The following is a 20,934-nucleotide window of genomic DNA, read 5'->3' as shown; positions in this document are numbered from 1 at the left end:
TCTACACTCTTCTGTCCTGTATACTTTCTGCTTCAAGTGCCATGTAGTCCTGGTTTCATCCATACCATGCCTCATCATTTACAGGCATTCATAGAGGTCATCATCCTATCACAGTGGTCCCCCCGTATTCGCGGGGGGTGCTTACCAGACTCCCCCGTGAATAGTTAGAATCCGCGAATGTTTGGAACCCCTATAAAAATGCTAAAAACAGCCTATTTTGTTAGTTAAAACTCAAGAAAAACCACTAAAAATTTTCATACTTGGTTTTTTTAATAGTTTTATCACAAAAAGTGCATTTTATGATTTAATTGATCAACAAAACCAGGAATTTGTGGATATTTCTCATAGAAAAATACTGCGAATGCTCGAATTTTCCGCGAATAATGCGGGGAAATGTTCCCGAGAGAAATCCACGGATGTGAGAGTCCGCGAATCTGGAGAACGCGAATGGGGGCCTCCACTGTACCCATTACTTTCACATTGCATTTCTTGCATCAGCTCAGTATCTTGGGTACTCAACAGGAGAAACAGATGAAAAAAACCCAGTTCCAGCTGATTGCGCAAGCTCACTGGTTTCAGAGACCTAAAAGTAACTAAGTCATATCTTGTGTCTGTAGCGCTTTTTATACAGGCCCATTTCTTATGATGAGAGTTCTCACCTGTAACCCTGCTGATTTTCTGTGAATAATGAATACATCTAATGATGCTTCTAGCATCTTAGGAGTCTGAGATTTTACTACTGCCTAACTGCTGTTATGTTCCTTAATTTTTACGGGGGACGGGAGCATGTTGGACTACTTTGTGCACATGAAATGGCTGATTGTAAGAATGTACTAATAAGTTTGCATAAAGGAAATTTTTACATATGAAAATTATTTGTTTGTTCCGACACGGCATACAAACCTTCAGTCCTTTTACAATAGGAAGGTACTAGCGGCAGCTGGATAGGTCGTAAGCTTTCGAACAAGGGGTTCGGTAGTTAACTGCTTGTCCGACAGGCGCGCGCGCGCGACTGGGAGGTAAACAAATCACTTTTGCTTTCGGCCTCACAGCGAGTAGACGTGTGTGTTCGACGCTCTCTGCCCGCTTCTCGTCGTTTGCTTTCCCTTGAGTATATGGTTGTGTTTGTGTTGAGTAATCATTGTAAGTACAATCATTTCCTCTTTATTTCATCATTTGTGATTTATTTGATCAATTATGGAGTCTCCACGCCCCGCTACCCTCCGGAGATTGTGCCCGGGTACCGAAGGGCGTAAATGCGGTAAGTTCCGCTCTTTTCCAGAAATTGATCCACATATTTTGTGTGCTCGGTGTCGGGGCCGCGAATGTACCCGAGCCGAGCCCTGTGAAGTGTGTATGTCATGGTCGGAGGCGCAGTGGGGCTTGTACGAAGGTAGGAAGAAGCGAAGGCCTGCAAAGGAGTCGTCGGAAAGCTCTCCCGCGACTCCTTTGGTTACGGACACTTCGTCTTCTTTCCTGCCGCCCGCTCAGCTCCCACGTTTGGCGCCTTCCCCTTCGGGGGGGGTTTCTAGGTCCTTCTCCTCACCCGATCTGTCGAGTGTGGAGGAGAGCGCGAGATACCCCGATGTTGAGTTGTACTCTGGGTCCTCTATCCGTTTGTCTACATCGCACGGACGGGTAGAGGATCCTGCTAATCACCCGACCTTTGCTTCCTCAGGTGCTGTTGCCGCGAAGGACGACCTCGGACAGGTGTGGGCATCGTTGGGTCTGCAGGGCGTGCCGAGTGTCCAGGGGCTGCTCTACCATCTCGCTGGCTCTGTGGCGGTCACGCATGCTACGGTGACGACCACTACCACGACCCTTTCAACTCCTGGCTATGCTTCACCTCCTCACCTGGTGTACACCCCGCACGCGGTCTCTGTTACACCAACTACATCGGTGCAGGGGCCAGTCGCCGTACCACGGGGGAGTGTGATGCCGCCGCCTGGGTTTGCCGTGCTGCCTCGACCGGACTTCGTGTGCCCGAAGAGCTCGCCCCTGGACCTCCCACCAGTACCTAGGATGTCTGTGCCGCTGGTCCGTCCACCTGGTCTGCCTGTACAGCCTGCCGTACCTGCCGTACCTACCCAGCCGCTGTTTACGGACGTGATGTTGCCGACCACTGCTGCTGTTCCTGTATCTGTTCCTGCCGTCTCCACTGCTGTTCCTGTGATGCCTGCACCTGCTGACGTTGTTCCTGTTCGTGGCGCCGCTGCTCCCGATGCCGATCTGTTCGGACAGGTGCGTCCGGGCCCTGTTGCTTCGGCAACAGCAGCCCCGGCTCCGCCCTGGATGACAGATCTGACATCGGTCCTGAGGAAGCTGACGAAGAAGAAGAAGAAGAGGAGGAAGGTGTCGTCGTCGTCTTCATCGTCTTCTTCGTCGTCGTCGTCGTCTGCCGCCTCTTCCCCTTCTTCTTCTAAGGCTCCCCCGCCTAAGAAGAAGAAGGTCGCCTCCTCCCCCCCTAAGAAGTCTCCTTCGGGAGCTTCTAAGGGCCCGTCTCGCTCCGGTGAGACGGGGGGTTCTTCCGCTGGTCACCCTGCTCCTTCGGGGGCAGGACCCGTCTCTTCTTCCGTAAGGAAGAAGACTACGGGGACCAGAGGAGTGCCGGCTAACACCGGCACTTCCTCGCCTGCTGTTAGTGGTTCGACCACGGCAGCAGGATCCGTCTCGGCCTCTCGTTCGCGAGAGGTACCGAGTGTACGGTCGCCTACCAGCGACCGTGCAGCTAGGAACCAGACCTCTGAGCCAGCTCAGCGTCAGGTTCACGGCACGGAGCGGAAGACTGGTGACAGCCGCTCACGCGACTCTCACCAGACCAGCTCTCGCTCTCGCGGCGATCAGCTGGCTACCCGGGCTGACGTGACGGTCCACGACCGGCCACGGGCTGAGGCTGGGAAGAGGTCCCCCCGTTCGCCGGCACCAGCCACGGCTGGTACCAGCGACGTGACGCGCCGTGAGGATACGCACCGGTCTCACCGTGACAGTGGAGCTCGCCGGTCGCCTGACCGTCACTCTCACAGAGAGCGATCGGGTACGGCGACCAGCACCAGCTCTTCTGACACACGAGACCGGGGCCGCTGTTCTCAGTCCAGCCGTTCTCCACAGCGAGACGGCTCGACCAGGCCTGCAGCTCGATCGCCACCGCGGGTTGACGATCGCCTGCAGTCTTCCAAGCCCACTGGTTCTGCCAGCGAGCGAGGAGGGAGCGTCAGGTCTGCCTCTCCCATACCTTCAACTCCTCGGGTTACACCGGGAGGGGCGAGGTATTGAGGAGTGATCGTGAGGGGTGCGCCCCTCAGGATCCCACCACGACGTCCTACGTACCAGGCACGGTTCTCGGACCGGCCAGGTCGTATGCACAAGTGGCTGGAGGAGACCGAGAGGGGTCTGTCGCTGTTCCCCCCCTCGAGGGGGGAGGGTCTCAGGAGCTGCTCCTGTTCGAGGGACTGGACGGTCCTACTCCGCAGGATGCAGTCACTCCTGAGATTCAGAGGAACTTTGCCGAGGTAATTGTGCTGATTCGTCAGCACAACGACCTCGGGGAAGGATCGCCGCTCCCACCATCCGAGCCCACGTCCCGGCTCGAGTCGTTCTGGGGTCCGAAGAGGGAACCCAGACCGACGGTGGGTTTGCCGCGTTCTGAGCTTGCCGACTCAGTGCTGGACCAGGTAGAATCTCTTGTCTCCGGGCAAGACGGTTCTCTCAAGTCTGGCAGGTCGAGCAAGCTGCTTCCACCTCCTCTGCTGCGACAGCGGCGTTTTTACGTGCCATCTGAGGACCCGATGCCGCCCAAACAGGTGAACCCGGAGTTAGCCAGGCTAATGCCGGGTGTGTCTCTGCAGCAGCTCCTGTCCGAGAACCTATGGTTCTCGCAGCAAGAGGCACTCGGCCTGGAATCCACTGCCATGGCAGCTTTCCAGGCCGTCTCCTGGATAGATCTGTGGTCCCTCACAGTATCTAAGGTCGCAGCCAACTCCGGGGGAATTTCTCCCGAAGATGACTCGGCCTTTAGGAGACTTTGCCAGTCTGGGGGAAGAGCCATCTCCTTCCTTGCCCACCAGACGGTGAACCTGTGGGCCAACCTGGTTCTCCGACGTAGGGACGCTGTCCTTACTCGAGTTTCCAGGGCGGCTGGGCGTGAAGCGGCATTGGGACTCCGCAACGGACCTTTACGGAGTTCCACGTCTCTCTTCCCAGGAGAGATGGTGGACGCTGCGGTGGACAGACGGCGCACTGACGACAGTGACCGTCTGGTTCACCAGGCAGTTTCGAAGGCTTCTGGGCAGCCTCGGACTGCGGCCAAGCCAAAGAGCTCGGCTAGCGCTTCCACGGTGGCTAAGACGGTAGTTGCGTCGAAGCCCCGGGGAAAGACTCTGTCTTCTTCGACTTCTGCAAAGGGGAGCCGTAACCAGCCCTCCTCCCAGCCCTCCTTCTCCCGAGGAGGCTCTGGGAAGAAGTCGAAGAAAGGGGGGAAACGCTAGGGACGGCGTTCCCCCTCACCTGCTGCCGGAAGTGGGGGGGTGCCTGGCCAGCCATTGGGCAACTTGGCAGCGCTACGGCGCCGAGACCTGGATTGTAGATGTCCTTCGGGAGGGATATCTATTACCCTTCGAATCTCGGCTACCCCTCACCTCCAACCCGCTCCAACAGCAGTCGTACGTTCCAGGGTCATCGAAGGACGTAGCATTGAGACAGGAGATCAAGACCATGCTGAGCAAGAGAGCTGTAGAAATCGTCACGGATCAGTCACCGGGCTTTTACAGTCGACTCCTCCTGGTGGAAAAGTCTACGGGAGGCTGGCGCCCGGTGATAGATCTCTCTCCCCTGAATCGTTTCGTTCGCCAGACCCGGTTCACGATGGAGACGGCACGTTCCGTGCTCGACTCCATCAGGGAGAACGATTTCATGCTTTCAGTGGACTTGAAGGATGCGTATTTCCAAATACCCATTCATCAGTCCTCCAGAAAGTACCTCCGCTTCATCCTCGACGGGACGGTGTACCAGTTCAGGGCACTTTGTTTCGGTCTCTCAACCGCCCCACAGGTGTTCACGCGAGTGTTCACTCTGGTGTCTGCTTGGGCCCATTCGCACGGGATACGTCTGATGAGGTGTCTCGACGATTGGTTAGTCCTGGCGAGCTCCCGCTCGCAGTTGCTACAGGACAGGGATCGACTACTCGAGTTCTGTCGCGATCTGGGGATCGTTGTGAACTTCGAGAAGTCCGATCTCGAGCCCAAGCAGAGGATGAAGTACCTGGGTATGCTGATCGACACGGTAGCAGGAGGGCGAGTCTTCCCCGCAGACTCGCGGATCAGCAGATTCAGGGAGGCAGCCAACCAGTTCGTGTCTCGGCAGGAACAGGTAGCTCAGCGATGGCAAGTCGTGATCGGACACCTGTCGTCACTCGAGAAGTTAGTCCCTCACGGGCGTCTTCACCTGTGGTCTCTTCAGTGGAGACTAAAGGAGAGTTGGTCACAGGCGACGGATCCCCCAAGCTTTCCAGTGTCACTGACACCGGAGGTGAGGCAGGACCTAGCCTGGTGGCTGGACGACAGGAACCTCTTAAGAGGAGTGCCTCTGCGCACTCCCCCCCCGGACATGCAGCTGTTCTCAGACGCATCGACCGAGGGATGGGGCGCACACCTGGAGGAGTTGCTGACTTCAGGAGTGTGGGACGAGAACGACAAGCACCTTCACATCAATGTACTGGAACTCAAGGCAGCGTTTCTCGCTCTCCAAGAGTTCCAGGACCGCTTGATGGGACACTCAGTGGTGTTGATGTGGGACAACACCACGGTAGTGGCCTACGTCAACAAACAGGGGGGCCTAGTGTCTCTCCCGTTGTACCAGTTGACTCGGCAGGTGCACGAGTGGGCCGAGGCACACTCAATAGAGCTGTCGGCACGCTACATTCCAGGGAAGAGGAATGTAGTAACAGACACGCTCAGCCGTCGGGATCAGGTGATAGGGACCGAGTGGTCTCTACACCAGGACGTGGCGGAAAGGCTCTTCGACCTGTGGGGGCGACCAGTCGTGGATCTGTTCGCCACCCGGCACAACAGAAAGCTTCAGGTTTTCTTCTCAGCCGTGCCGGACCCATGGGCAGCTGCAGAGGACGCTCTTCAACACCCGTGGGACAACCTCTTCGCCTATGCCTTTCCCCCGTTCAGCCTGATTCGCAAGGTGATCAGTCGAGCACTGGTCACCCCGAATCTCAGGATGATCCTGGTGGCTCCCAAATGGCCACAGGCCATTTGGTATCCGGACCTGCTGGCTCTTCTCGCAGGAGAACCGAGAGAGATTCCCCCTTGGCACAACCTTCTCGCCCAGCCACACTTCGAGCGGTACCACCGAGCAGTCCAGTCCCTACGACTTCACGGCTGGCTGTTATCCACCATCTCTTGCGAACGAGGGGCTTTTCTCGTAGCGCAGCAACAGAGATGGCTGGAAACGTCCGTCAGTCCTCTGCAGCTGTGTACCAGGGGAAGTGGGCCGTCTTCTGTGGTTGGTGTCGTAGACGGGGTATATCTCCTCTCAGAGCCACTCTTCAGCAGGTAGCGGATTTCCTCGTGTTTCTTCGCCGAGAGAAGCTCCTCTCAGTCCCCACAGTCAAAGGATACAGAGCCGCCCTGGCTCTCGTCCTGAAACTGAGGGGATTGGACATCTCGAACTCGTTCGAGATCTCCTTGCTTATGAGGAGCTTCGAAAGGTCTTGCCCACCCAGGGAACTCAGGCCCCCTGCGTGGGATGTGACTCTCGTCCTTAGGAGTTTGACTCGAACACCGTTCGAGCCACTCCGAGAGTCGTCAGAGAGGGATCTGACCCTCAAGACCCGCCCTTCTTGCTGGCCCTGGCATCGGCGAAGAGAGTAGGGGAACTTCATGGTCTTTCCTATGATGTACGACACTCCTGGGGATGGGGATCTGTGACGCTCGATTTCGTCCCGAACTTCGTTGCGAAGACTCGGAAACCGTCGGTCCCTGACGACAGGTTCGAGTCTTTCACGATTCCCTCCCTAATGGACTTCACTGATAATGATGCGGATGAGATGCTGCTTTGTCCTGTGAGGGCGCTACGGCGCTATCTGAAGAAAACTCGACACCTCAGGCCTGAGTGTCGACGCCTCTTCGTTAGCACCGGGGTAACCAAGAAAGAAGTATCCAAGAACACTCTTTCATTCTGGCTGCGTGAGGTCATCAGGAGGGCGTATGAGGCTGATGGTAGTGACGACATCCGTACGTCCCGTCCGAGAGCTCACGAAGTCAGAAGTATTGGCCCCTCGTTGGCGTTTCGTAAGAACTTCTCCGCGGCGCAGGTCCTGAAGGCAGGTGTCTGGTCTAACCAGACTACCTTCACCTCCTTCTACCTTCGGGATATTGCCCACAGGTCCTTGGATACCTTTTCCTTGGGACCCGTGGTGGCTGCTCAACAAGTTGTGTAGCTAACCCAGACCCTCGCAGGCTGAAACAGCATCGAGTCCTGGTGTGACTGTGTGGATGGATGTGTGAGTGAGTGAGTGACTGGCTCCTCTTCCCATCTTTTTCCTCCTCCTCTACCTGTGGGCAGAGGGCCACGGTCGTCACTACGCTGGATATGAGGACGAGATGCAGGTGAGACTATATGACAGAGCCCCATCCTATCCCTTTCACTAGGGATAGGAGCAGAATATCCACCACTTCCTCCTACAAGGGGGGGAAGTGGATGCCTACAAGAGACAAACCCATGACTTTATATTTGCTCCTGTACAGGAACAAGTTCTTACATTGCTGGTACGAAGAGATACGCTGGCCTCTTCTCTTAGTCACTCGGTCCAGAGGCCTGACCCATTGATCCTGCGGTGCACACCCCGATCAATCGGACAGAGGCTGGATCCCTCCCTCGCTCTTACGACCAGGGAGACTTCCAAGGTTGGGCGAACACCAGTCTGTTCACAAAAGACTCAGATTCCTCCCACCAAGAAGTGAGTCTTCCTATTGTAAAAGGACCGAAGGTTTGTATGCCGTGTCGGAACAAATGACAATTTGTCCAAAATTGCATTTTTCCTAACTATACAAACCTGAGGTCCTTTTACACATAGTCCCACCTCATGCCACCCCTCACTCTGCAGTTTTTTGCTTGGGCCAAAAGCAAAAGTGATTTGTTTACCTCCCAGTCGCGCGCGCGCGCCTGTCGGACAAGCAGTTAACTACCGAACCCCTTGTTCGAAAGCTTACGACCTATCCAGCTGCCGCTAGTACCTTCCTATTGTAAAAGGACCTCAGGTTTGTATAGTTAGGAAAAATGCAATTTTGGACAAATTGTCATGTTGAATGAACTGCAATTGTTATGCATATTTAATTATTCCAAGAAGCTTTACATGGTAGTCCTGCAAGAGTAAAGAATTTGGATTCTGTTATCTGGTTAACTTTTTAGTAATAATGATACTAATAACATCAAATCTATTGTGGTTTTCTTTGTAATACTGATATTAGTATAGTAAGTACTGTACATATTTATATAATTTTATGATTTCAGCATGTGGATGTAGTTATTAGTTTTATGGTTGTATGGATGGATGTATGATATTTAGGGCAAAAACTCAGGTACTAGGGCCAGGAAGGCTATTCAGCGCAGTAATGAAGAGTAAATAAATTGTATTACTTATGGTAAATGAATGAATGAATTAGTGAAAGATGATTAATAAATAAAATGAGACGATGTGACCAATAAATAAAATAAAAACTGTGAAGTTTAATGAATGGTGTGATCTATTAGTAAATGTATAGTATATGAAAATTTAATGTCATTAAAAATGTGTATGTGATATATGTACGTATTTCAAGAAAAAATTAAATTTCATACAATGAACTTACCTGTCAGATATATACATAGCTAAGACTCCGTCGTCCCCGACAGAAATTCAAATTTCGCGCCACTCGCTACCGGTAGGTCAGGTGATCTACCTGCCTGCCCTGGGCGGCAGGACTAGGAACCATCCCCGTTTTCTATCATATTTTCTCTGTCGCCGGTGGTATCAACATTGTTGTTACTACCTCCTGACTGGAATTCGCTTTTCAAGACTTTATTGATCATCTTTATTGGATTTCTTGGTGACGTACTGGATCGTTGTTTTGGCATTCGCTACTGTGGACTGGATTTGGACTTGCTTTTGATTTTTCTAATAGAATGTCTGATTCAAGTGTTAGTGTGAGAGTGTGTGTGAATGTAGGCTGCAAGGTGAGGATACCGAAGACTTCGGTTGATCCTCACACTGTATGTCGTAAATGTAGGGGGTTTGACTGTTCTTTGGCTAACACCTGTATTGAGTGTGAAAAGTTGGATGCTAATGAATGGAAGACTCTAACTTCTTACTTGAAGAAGATTAGAGAGGGATAGGATTAGACGGGCTGCACAAAAGAGTGTGAGTACAAGGCCTATTGAGCCTTTTTCTGAGTCTAACTCTCCTTTTGTTAATGAATATGATTCTCCCTATGTATCTGAATCCTCACAGGCTTTGCATTCGGATTCGGCTTCTGAAATCGCCAATCTGAAGGCTACTCTTCGTAAAATGAAGACAAAGATGGCGGCCATGCAAGGTAAGGCTAGTGATTGTGAGTTACAAAGTGAAGTGAGTGTTCCCAGTGTTGTGGAGGGGGCGTCTGACCGTCCCTGCGATGCTCCCAGGCCTAGACCTCTTCCAAACTCACATACCCAGAGGAGTAGGAAAGTCGAAAGTCGTACGGAGGTTGTGGGGAATCCCCAACGGTCAGGCGTCCCTTCAGCAGGTTCTGTTTCGTTACAGTCTGCTCAGGACCGCTCAAATAGAAGCGTCCTACGAGATTGTTTCTCGTCGTCCGGTTCTCCTTCACCTAAACGAGGGTGGAAGGACTCGGATCTTTCTAGGCCACTGAAAAGGCATTGGAAAGAGCGCGCGTTCGACTCGAGCCCGGAGCGCTTCTCGGAGGAAGCTCCTTCTTCTATCAAGAAGGCTAAGCTGGTTTTCGACGCCTCTAGAGATGTATTTGATGATCGCACTCCTTCGAGTTCTACCTGCTTCTTCTATTGAAGAGGACGCTGGGGTGGCTTCCAAGAGGATTTTGCTGGCAGTTCAAGAGCAGATTGCCTCTTTGGTTGGAGTTCTTTCAAGGGATCCCCCTCGCAAGAAGGACGCTAGACTTCCTATTAAGAAGTCTCGTCTTCTTTCTCCAGCCAGACGTGAAGCGTCCGCCAGACATAGGACGTCTTCCAGGCAAGAAGAGTCGTACAAACGTCAGGATCTTTCCGAGCGAGTTGCTCGAGATCAGGATACGCTCAGGCCTGAGGCGCCAGCCAGGCGCGAGGCGCCAGTTAGGCGTGAGGATTCAGCCAAGCGCGAGGCGCCAGCCAAGCGCGGGGATTCAGCCAGGCGCGAGGCGCCAGCCAGGCGCGAGGAGTTGCGTGAGGCGCCAGACAAGCGCGAGACGTCAGCCAGGCGCGAGATGCCAGCCAGGCTACACGCTCCAGCCAAGCGTGAAGCGCCAGCCAAGCGCGAGGCACCAGACAAGCGCGAGGCGCCAGCCAAGCGCGAGGAGCTGTTCAGACACGAGAAGTCAAGCAGACGCGAGACTTCTTTTAGACGTGAGAGAGAGTCGGTTCACTCTATGAGCCCCTCTCCTAGTAGGAGTTTGTCACCAGTAGAGAGAGAACGGGATGAAGATCCTCTCGTTTTTCAGGCCGATTCTCCACAAGGTAGAGAAGGAGATTCGGAAGAAGAGGGTGACGGGAGAGAAGGAGTCTCGAACTATAAAGTTCTAACTGACCTGCTTTTACGAGAATACGGAGATTCTTTAACTCCTGCCGCTCCTCCTTCGCCTCGATCACTGTTTTCGAGTGCTACTGTGCCTAAGTCTTCGTTGGTCTTGAAGATGAGACCTACGATCTCTATGAAGAGAGCGCTTCAGGTCCTTAGACAAATGGATGTTGTCTAAGAAGGATCTGGGCAGGACCACCTTCTGTATGCCTCCAGCCATACTTTCTGGCAAGAGAGGTTTCTGGTACCGAACTGGGGAGAACATGGGCCTTTCTCTTCCAGCGGCAGCCGAAGCGGACTTTTCAACCTTGGTTGACTCGTCAAGGAGACACGCTTTGAATGGAGCTCGCGTGTCTTGGGCTATTTCGGAGACGGATCATCTCCTCAAGGGACTCTTCCATATTTTGGAAGTGTTTAATTTCCTAGACTGGTCCCTTGGGGTGATGTCCAAGAAAGCTCATGACTCGGATGGTCTTGACCCCGAAGTCATTCTCAGTATTCTTGCTTGTATTGACAAGGCGGTACAAGACGGATCGGGAGAAATCTCCTCTCTTTTCGGAGCAGTACTCCTTAAGAAGAGGAGTATTTTTAGTTCATTCCTAACCAAGGCGGTTTCTCCCTCACAGAGAGCAGCCCTGGTTTTTGCTCCCATGTCTGACTTCCTGTTTCCTTCTCAGTTAGTGAAGGACATTTCTCGATCACTGACTGAGAAGGCGACTCAGGATCTTCTCCTGCAGACTGCAAGGAAGAAGAGACCTCGTGTTTCTGTTTGACAAGAAAGGACCGACTTCTACGGTTCAGCCCTTTCGAGGAGGGCCTCTCTCCAGAGCTACCTCTAAGAGAAGAGGTCTTGAGAGGAGAGGTAAGGCTCCTTCCCTCCCATTTAAGAAAGGGAAGTGAGACAGACAGCCTCCAAACCACCAGTGGGGGCCAGGCTCCTCGAATTTGCAGACGCCTGGTCACTCATAAACTCAGACGCCTCTTCCATGTCCATAAATCAATGGAAGGGATATCTTATCCCCTTCCAAGACAGTCCTCCACTAACGACCATTCCGCGGGAACTGTCAGCCAGATACAGGGACCCTGTACTGAGGGATACTCTTCGTCTGATGGTGAATCAAATGTGGGACAAAAGAGCTATAGAACTGGTTCTAGAGCAAAACTCTCCGGGGTTTTACAATCGGCTTTTCCTGGTTGCGAAAGCCTCGGGGGGCTGGAGACCAGTTCTAGATGTCAGCGCTCTGAACAAGTTCGTTCGAAAGGAGAAGTTCTCTATGGAGACTTCGGCCTCAGTCCTTGCGGCGTTACGCCAAGGAGATTGGATGGTGTCGCTGGATCTCCAGGACGCCTATTTTCATGTCCCGATTCACCCTTCGTCGAAGAAGTACCTCCGTTTCATGACGGGGGGAAGGATCTTTCAGTTCAGGGCCTTGTGTTTCGGCCTATCCACAGCTCCTCAGGTCTTCACAAGCCCTGATGAAGAATGTGGCGAGGTTTCTTCACCTCAAAGGCGTCAACATCTCTCTATATTTGGACGATTGGCTCATCAGGGCCAGAAACAGAGAGACAGTGTTTGGAGGACCTTTCTTTGACCCTAGACCTGATAAAGGCGTTGGGACTACTCGTGAACCTCGAGAAGTCACAGCTGATTCCAGACAGAACTTGGTCTATCTGGGGATTCAGATGGATTCTCGGGGTTTTCGAGTATTTCCTTCGCAAGAGAGAATCGTGAGAGGCTTGGAAAAAGTCTCTCTCTTCTTAGGGAAAGAACGAACTTCGGCGAGGGAATGGTTAAGCCTACTAGGCACCCTTTCCTCGCTCGAACAGTTTCTTTCCTCTAGGAGACTACATCTTCGCCCTCTTCAGTTTTTCCTAAGGAGATCGTGGAACTGGAAGACGGGACTTCTCTCAGACAGTTTTCTCCTTCCAAGGGAGATGAAACCACACCTGCAATGGTGGTTGTCCCCTCTAAAAGAGAACAAGGGAATTTCTCTGGAAGTTCCGAACCCAAACCGAGTGTTGTATTCCGACGCATCGGAGAAGGGTTGGGGAGCAACACTAGGACCGAGAGAAGTGTCAGGCACCTGGAAGGCAGCACAGGTGTCCTGGCACATAAATTGCAAAGAACTTCTAGCAGTTCACTTAGCGCTAAAGTTCTTCGAACCCTTTGTGACGAACAGTGTGGTCCAAGTGAATGTGGACAACACTACAGCCCTGTCCTACATTCGGAAGCAGGGAGGAACACACTCAGTGTCGCTTTACGAGATAGCAAGAGATCTGCTAATTTGGGCCTCACAAAGAAACATCGCCCTCCTAACAAGATTTGTTCAGGGGACGAGAAACATCAGGGCGGACAGACTGAGCAGGAGAAGCCAGGTCCTTCACACAGAATGGACTCTTCATTCAGAGGTGTGTCCAAGGCTTTGGGATCTTTGGGGCACTCCTCACGTAGATCTGTTCGCCACGTTCCTTTCCAAAAGGCTGGAAGTCTTTTGTTCAGTGGTGGAAGACCCAAGAGCTCTCGTGGTCGACGCCTTCCTGCTGGACTGGTCTCATGTGGACGTGTACGCTTTCCCCCCTTTCAAAATCCTGGGACAAGTGTTGAGAAAGTTCGTAGCGTCCAACGGGACAAGGATGACCCTGATAGCCCCGTTTTGGCCAGCACAAGATTTGGTTTGCAGAGGTGCTGGAGTGGACAGTAGACTTCCCAAGATCCCTTCCAAAAAGGATGGATCTTCTCAGACAGCCACACTTCGAGAGGTTTCATCAAAACCTCCCCGCTCTCGCTCTGACTGCCTTTCGACTATCGAAAGACTTGTCAGAGCGAGGGGGTTTTCTCGCGAAGCTGCAAGCGCTATCGCTAGAGCCCGCAGAGCTTCCACTAGACGAGTCTATCAGTCGAAGTGGGAGGTATTCAGAAGGTGGTGCAAGTCTAAGAAGTTGTCCTCCTCCAGTACCTCTATAACCGAAATCGCCGATTTCCTGTTGTTCTTGAGAGAGGTCTCTCATTTGTCTGTATCGACAATCAAAGGATACAGGAGCAAGCTGTCGGCAGTATTTAGAAACAGAGGCCTAGACATTGCTGACAATAAGATCTGCACGACTTGATTAGATCGTTTGAAACGACAAAATCGAAGGAACTAACTCCACCCAGCTGGAACCTGGACGTAGTTCTCAAGTTCCTTTCGTCGGACAGATTTGAGCCTCCCCACGTAGCTTCGTTCAGGGATATAACAAGAAAATGCTTGTTTCTCCTATCTTTGGCGACAGCCAAAAGAGTTGGCGAACTTCATGCCCTAGAAGATGAAGTCGGCTTTAACAAAGACTCGGCCTTTTGCTCGTTTAGAACTCTGTTTCTAGCGAAGAATGAAAATCCATCGAATCCCTGGCCCAAGAGATTCGAGATCAAAGGCTTATCGAGTCTAGTAGGGAGAGAATCAGAGAGGTCTCTTTGCCCGGTAAGAGCCTTGAAGTTCTTCTTACAAAGAAAGAAACAAATGGGAGGCTCTAGACAAAGTCTTTGGTGTTCGATTAAGGACCCCACAAGAATCATGTCTAAGAACGCATTAGCTTTCTTCATTAGGAGCGTCATTACGGATGCTCACAAGTTCTGTCCTGACGACTCTTTTCCGCTTTTAAGAGTAAAAGCCCATGAAGTTAGAGCAGTGGCGACGTCTCTCTCTTTTCAGAAGAATATGTCATTAAAGAAAATCATTGACACGACATATTGGAAGTGCAATTCAGTTTTTGCATCTCACTATCTTAAAGACGTTCGCGTGACCTACGAGAAATGTTTTTCTCTGGGACCATTTGTATCGGCGGATACAATACTGGGTACGGGAGCAAACACCAATCCTTAAATTTGTACATACCTTCTACTAGATATGTTCTAGATTCCTGCTGACAAAGAGGGCTTGGTGCTGCACTGGCGGCCAGTCACTGTTGTTCAGTAAGGAACTCTTGTGATATCTTTTAGGGGAGTATTTAAAATTTTTTTTTGAGAATTTTTGTATAAATGAGTTTTTCATTTCGAGTTATGGGTTGTTTGTTTGATGATTCGTGGGGATAACTCAGAGCAATTCTATATACTAACATGGTGGTTAGGATCAGGTGGTCGGGATTGGTTATGCTCCTTCACAAGGTGTGTTGTCATAGAAGTGGTCCAGTACCCATTGACAAAGTCCTTTTAGGCTCTGCCGAGTAAGCGGTTCTTATACCCATCGACAGACCCACAAGAACTCTAGCCATAGATCTAATATCTCGCTAAAGTCTTGAGGTGATGCAGACTACCGGGCTACAGCCACGAAGTCTACCACCTATCAGGTAGGAACCAAGGTTTTTCTTTTATACCTACAACATATGTTGTTTACCTGTCTATTCCATATTAGCTGTCTCTGACCCTCCACCAAAGGGTGCCAATCAGCTATGTATATATCTGACAGGTAAGTTCATTGTATGAAAATGATATTGTTATAATACAATAAAGTTTCATACATACTTACCTGGCAGATATATACGATTAATGGCCCACCCAGCCTCCCCGCAGGAGACAGGTGGAAGAGAGAAAATATGATAGAAAACGGGGATGGTTCCTAGTCCTGCCGCCCAGGGCAGGCAGGTAGATCACCTGACCTACCGGTAGCGAGTGGCGCGAAATTTGAATTTCTGTCGGGGACGACGGAGTCTTAGCTATGTATATATCTGCCAGGTAAGTATGTATGAAACTTTATTGTATTATAACAATATCATTGTTATTAAAAATTTGTATGTGCTTCACTGTTAGAATCTCATCACAGTAAGCGCACTCTGGAGGTTTGTGTCCTTCTATAATACAATGACAAATTTTAAATCAATTTGTATTTTGTTCATGACACTTACCTGCCAGATATATATATAGCTGTATTCTCTGACGACCGACAGAATTTTGAAACTCCCGGCAAACGCAGTGGTCGGCTAGGTGGTTAGTACCCATTCCCGCCGCTGGGAGGCGGATACCGGGAACCATTCCCATTTTCTATTCAGATTTTCTTCTGTCGCCGGTCGGTAAACATCTGTTTACAGACCTCCGCTTAGGATTTCGAAAACTTCATTTGTCACTTGAGTATTTGGATTGTCTTTTGGTTTCGGACTTCATAGTGATTTGGCATACGCTATTGTGGTTTGGATTTTGATTTTGGCTTTGATTTTTCTTAGAATTGAGATGTCTGGATCTAGTTCTACTAGTTTCAGAGTGTGTGGTGTAGAAGAATGTAAGGTGAGGCTACCAAAAGCCTCGGTAGATCCTCACACAGTGTGTGTGAATTGTAGAGGGCATGTTTGCTTGTTGGATGATAGGTGCAAAGAATGTGAAGTGTTAACTGATGTCGAATGGAAGGCGTATGAATCTTACATTCGTAGACTTGAGCGTGACAGAATTAGGAGGTCTTCCTCCAGGAGTGCTTCTGTTAAAAGTCAAAGTAAAGTTGCTCAATCTAACATAAATGTAGAACATGTTACGCATAACCCTATAATTTCTCCTTCAGATAAGGAAGTGATTGTTACCGAAGGGAATGCCCTTTCTACCATTTTAGAATCGATTCGGAACCTTGAATCGAAAATGAAAGTGCTACAATCTAATGTGCAAAAGTGTAGTGATAATGTTAGTGCCCCTAGTGAAGTGGAGGGGGCATCAGATCGGTCCTATAATGCCTCCAGGTTGAGACCTCTGTCGGACTCCCAGAACACAGGGAATGGACATGTCGAAGGCCGAAGGAGGGTTACGGGAATTAAACACCGGTCTGGCATCCCTTCGGCAGATCCTGAAGACGCATCCCAGGCTGCCAAAGATCGCGCGCAAGCTCGAATCTTGAAGGAATGCTTCTCTTCCTCCGAGACGTCCTCACCTCACCGTGGGTGGGAATCTCGGAAGACCTCTCTGACTGAGAGTGGTAAGGAAGACGTAAGGTGTCGCACAAGCGGCCATCGTCTTTCTCGCCCTCTTAGGAAAGGTCTTACGGAAGAGTACGCAGCCTCTCCAAGTGAGAGTGGTAAGGAAGACGTAAGGTGTCGCACAAGCAGCCATCGTCTTTCTCGCCCTCTTAGGAAAGGTCTTACGGAAGAGTACGCAGCCTCTCCAAGTGAGAGTGGTAAGGAAGACGTAAGACGTCGCACTGGCGGCCATCGTCTTTCTCGCCCTCTTAGGAAAGGTATGATGGAAGAGGACGCTTCATCGGGAGATCGAGAGCGTCCTCCGCCTCGATTTACGCTTCGGTCTTCTCCGGAAGACTTCGAAGACAGTATCCCGCACAAGAGATTTAGGACGCTTTCTGAGCGTCCTGATTCGAGTCCGGAGAGAAGGAAGAAGGCGTCCCCTCGCCCATCTTCTTCTCAAAGGTTCATTCCATCATATGGTTCTTCACCATCAAAAAAGACTCTCGAAGCGATTCGTCAACAGTTGGATACGTTTTTCGCCAAGAAAGAAGAAAGATCACGTAGTCGTAAAAAAGATCTTTGGCTATCGTCAAGAAATCTAGACGTTCTCCTGCGGCTTCTCTTCGTTCTTCGTCTTCGTCTGATCCGTCGCCTTCTAGACCTCATCGAGTCAATCAGGAACGCGCAAGCAGTCCTGCTGAGAGAGAGTCTAGAAGTATTGGCGGTAAAGAAAAAGACAATAAGTGCCGCACAGGCGGCCGCCGTCGTCTTTTCCCAGAGTCGAAGAATGTTCAGAAGGATCGCTCAGAAATAGAATTGGGAGGAATTGATCTTGGCTTACAGGAAGAGAATATTCAACAAAAGAAACGCTTTGCTAACCAGGACGCTCGTAAGGACGCTTCTCGGGACGCTCGGGGTCGGAAACGTCGGCTGGAGAGACTTCAGACGCACGATATTAGTTCAGAAGAAGGATATGAAGATGAATATGAGGACGTTTTTGAGGACGCGAGGCGTAGTGCTAGTAAGGACGCTCGTCGTCCTTCATATCAGTACGCGCTCCAGGACGCAAATGAGGACGCTTTCCAGGACGCAAATGAGGACGCTTTCCAGGACGCAAATGAGGACGCTTTTGAGGGCGCTAGGCGTCCGATGCATAAAGTCACCCTGAGAAGAAAAGAACAGGTCGCTAGTCAGAAGGTTAAGCGCCATATGCTTCAAGGTAGTAGGAACTACAATATCAGTGCTCGTCAAGAGAAATTGTATGACGTTAGTTTGGAAAATTCGGAGAGAAAGTCAAGGTTAGGAGAACATAGCAGACTCTCCTCTTCAAAATTGATTTCAAACACAAGACCTACGGTTCGAAAGGGAGGTGAAACTTTGGTTTCTCCTCGTTCAATTCAGAATAAGGCTATGTCTCCATTAGAAAATAAATCGTCAAGCGAGGCTGTTTCGGAAGAGGAGGAGGATCCTACAACCTCATCCTCTGTGGATTATAAGACTTTGACTTGTCTTTTAAAAGATTTGTTTCCCGAGAAGTTCCGAGCTCCAGTTCCTTTCTCTCCACCTTCGCAACTAACCTCTTCGAAGGCAAGGAAGACTCCAAATTTTGTCAAAATGGCCACCTCGCTCTCGACTAAAAGGGCTTTTAAAAGAATCCATGATTGGATGGAATCCAAAAAGACAAAGGGCAAGACTTCTTTTGCACTTCCCCCCACAAGGCTTAGTGGAAGATCGGGGAAGTGGTACGAGACAGAAGAGGAAGCAGGTTTGAGAATCCCCGCTTCCGCACAAGGGGATTTCGCCAACTTAGTGGAAGCTCCTAGAAGATCTTACCTGGCATCAGCGAAAGTTTCGTGGACAATGTCGGAGATAGATCACCATCTCAAAGGCCTTTATAAAACTTTGGAAGTTTTTAACTTTCTAGATTGGTGTTTGGGCGTCTTGGATGTTCAGTCTAGAAGCCCAGATTCCATCTCATTGGAGGACTTAGCGAGTATTTTGTCATGCATGGACAGAGCAGTAAGAGATGGCTCCGACGAACTGGCATCACATTTTGCGTCGGGAGTCCTGAAGAAACGCGCACTCTTCTGTAGCTTCACAACTAAGTCAGTGTCGCCAGCGCAAAAAGCAGAGTTGTTGTTCGCTCCCTTTTCTGCTCATCTTTTTCCACAATCGATGGTAAAGGATTTATCAGTAAATCTCCAAGAACGAGCGACGCAGGACTTATTGTCTCGGTCTTCGAAACGTCCTGCTGATCAGATGTCTTCAAGAACCACGCAAGCTTCTAGGAAGAATTATAAGCCCTTTCGTGGAAGAGCCTCTTCTAGAGCTGCTGCTCGAGGGAGGAGTTTCCCTAGGGGCAGAGCCCCCTCAAAAACCAGGGGAAAGAAATTACTTTTCGGCCCTCCAGACACCAGTCGGGGCGAGACTTGCTCTCTTCGCCGAAGCATGGAGGATAAGAGGGGCGAACTCTTGGTCACTCGAAGTGATCGAGAAAGGTTACAAAATCCCGTTTCTATCGAAACCACCATTAAGCATAGAACCAATAGACCTTTCGCCCTCTTATCAGGATTCAAAGCAACAGATCTTATTAGACCTTTTGGATCAGATGTTGGAAAAGAGAGCAGTAGAAAGAGTCGTGTCACGGAACTCTCCAGGCTTCTACAACAGGCTTTTCCTTGTTCCGAAGCACTCGGGAGGATGGAGACCTGTCCTAGACATAAGCAGGCTGAATCTTTTTGTAAGGAAAATAAAATTCAAGATGGAAACTGCACAGTCTGTTTTAGCTTCCCTGAGACCAGGAGATTGGATGGTGTCCTTGGATCTCCAAGATGCCTATTTCCATGTTCCGATACATCCTCAGTCCAGGAAGTTCCTCAGATTTGTTCTGAAAGGACAGGTCTTCCAATTCAGAGCTCTCTGTTTCGGGCTGAGTACAGCCCCTATGATATTCACGCTTCTGATGCGAAATGTAGCAAGATGGCTCCATCTCTCAAAGATAAGAGTCTCACTCTATTTAGACGATTGGCTGATCCGGTCCACGTCAAAGGAACAGTGTCTGGAGGACCTACATACGACATTACAGCTGACGAAGGACCTGGGCCTTCTGGTCAACTTCGAGAAGTCCCATCTGATTCCCACACAGTCCATCGTGTATCTGGGGATTCAGATGGATTCAGTGGCTTTTCAAGCATTTCCATCCATAGAACGTCGGCTAAAATGCTTAGAGAAAGTATCGGTCTTCTTAGAGAAGGAAATATGCTCGGCGAGGGAATGGATGAGTCTGCTGGGGACCATTTCCTCGCTGGAGAAATTTGTTTCTCTGGGAAGGCTGCACCTCAGACAGCTTCAGTTTTTCCTACCAGACAACTGGAAGAACAAGAAAAACCTAGACGAGATTTTGAGAATCCCTCAATCGATCAAAGAGCATTTGAAGTGGTGGTCCAATCCCGTCAAGCTATCGGAAGGGATGTCCCTCAAAGTTCTGAGCCCAGACCTAGTGTTGTTCTCAGACGCGTCCATGACGGGCTGGGGAGCAACACTGGGGGAGGAAGAAGTGTCAGGCCTCTGGAGAGGGGAACAGAGGTCCTGGCACATAAACCTCAAGGAGCTAGAGGCGATTCGTTTGGCACTTCAATGCTTCGAGTCAAGGATTGTGGGACGAATTGTACAAGTCAACTCGGACAACACCACGGCGCTCGCATATCTCAAAAAACAGGGAGGAACTCTATCTCGCTCCCTGTTCAGGATAACGAGGGAAATCTTACTTTGGGCGAAGCTGAGAAATGTAACGATTCTAACGAGGTTCGTTTCAGGACAGCAGAACGTTCGTGCGGATCTCCTCAGCCGTCAACATCAAATGCTTCCAAACAAATGGACTCTCCATCCAGAGATCTGCAAGGAGTTGTGGAAACTTTGGGGACGCCCACTGGTAGACCTCTTCGCGACAGCAAAAACGAAGAGGCTTCCTATTTACTGCCCTCCGGTTCTAGACCCAGGAGCAATAGCAATAGACGCCATGCTTTGGAATTGGAAGGGGATGGATCTCTACGCCTTTCCTCCATTCAAACTCCTGGGAGAGGTAATAAGGAAGTTTGCGGCGTCGGAAGGAGCAAGAATGACGTTGATCGCCCCCTTTTGGCTTGCAAGCGACTGGTTCACAGAGGCCATGTCATTTCTGGTAGATTTCCCAAGGACACTTCCAGAAAAAATCGATCTACTCAGACAGCCCCACTTCGAGAGGTATCACGGAA

The sequence above is a fragment of the Macrobrachium nipponense genome, chromosome 6 (genome assembly GCF_015104395.2).
Source record: "Macrobrachium nipponense isolate FS-2020 chromosome 6, ASM1510439v2, whole genome shotgun sequence".
Taxonomy (NCBI): Eukaryota; Metazoa; Arthropoda; class Malacostraca; order Decapoda; family Palaemonidae; genus Macrobrachium; species Macrobrachium nipponense.
This window is presented reverse-complemented; position numbering follows the sequence as displayed.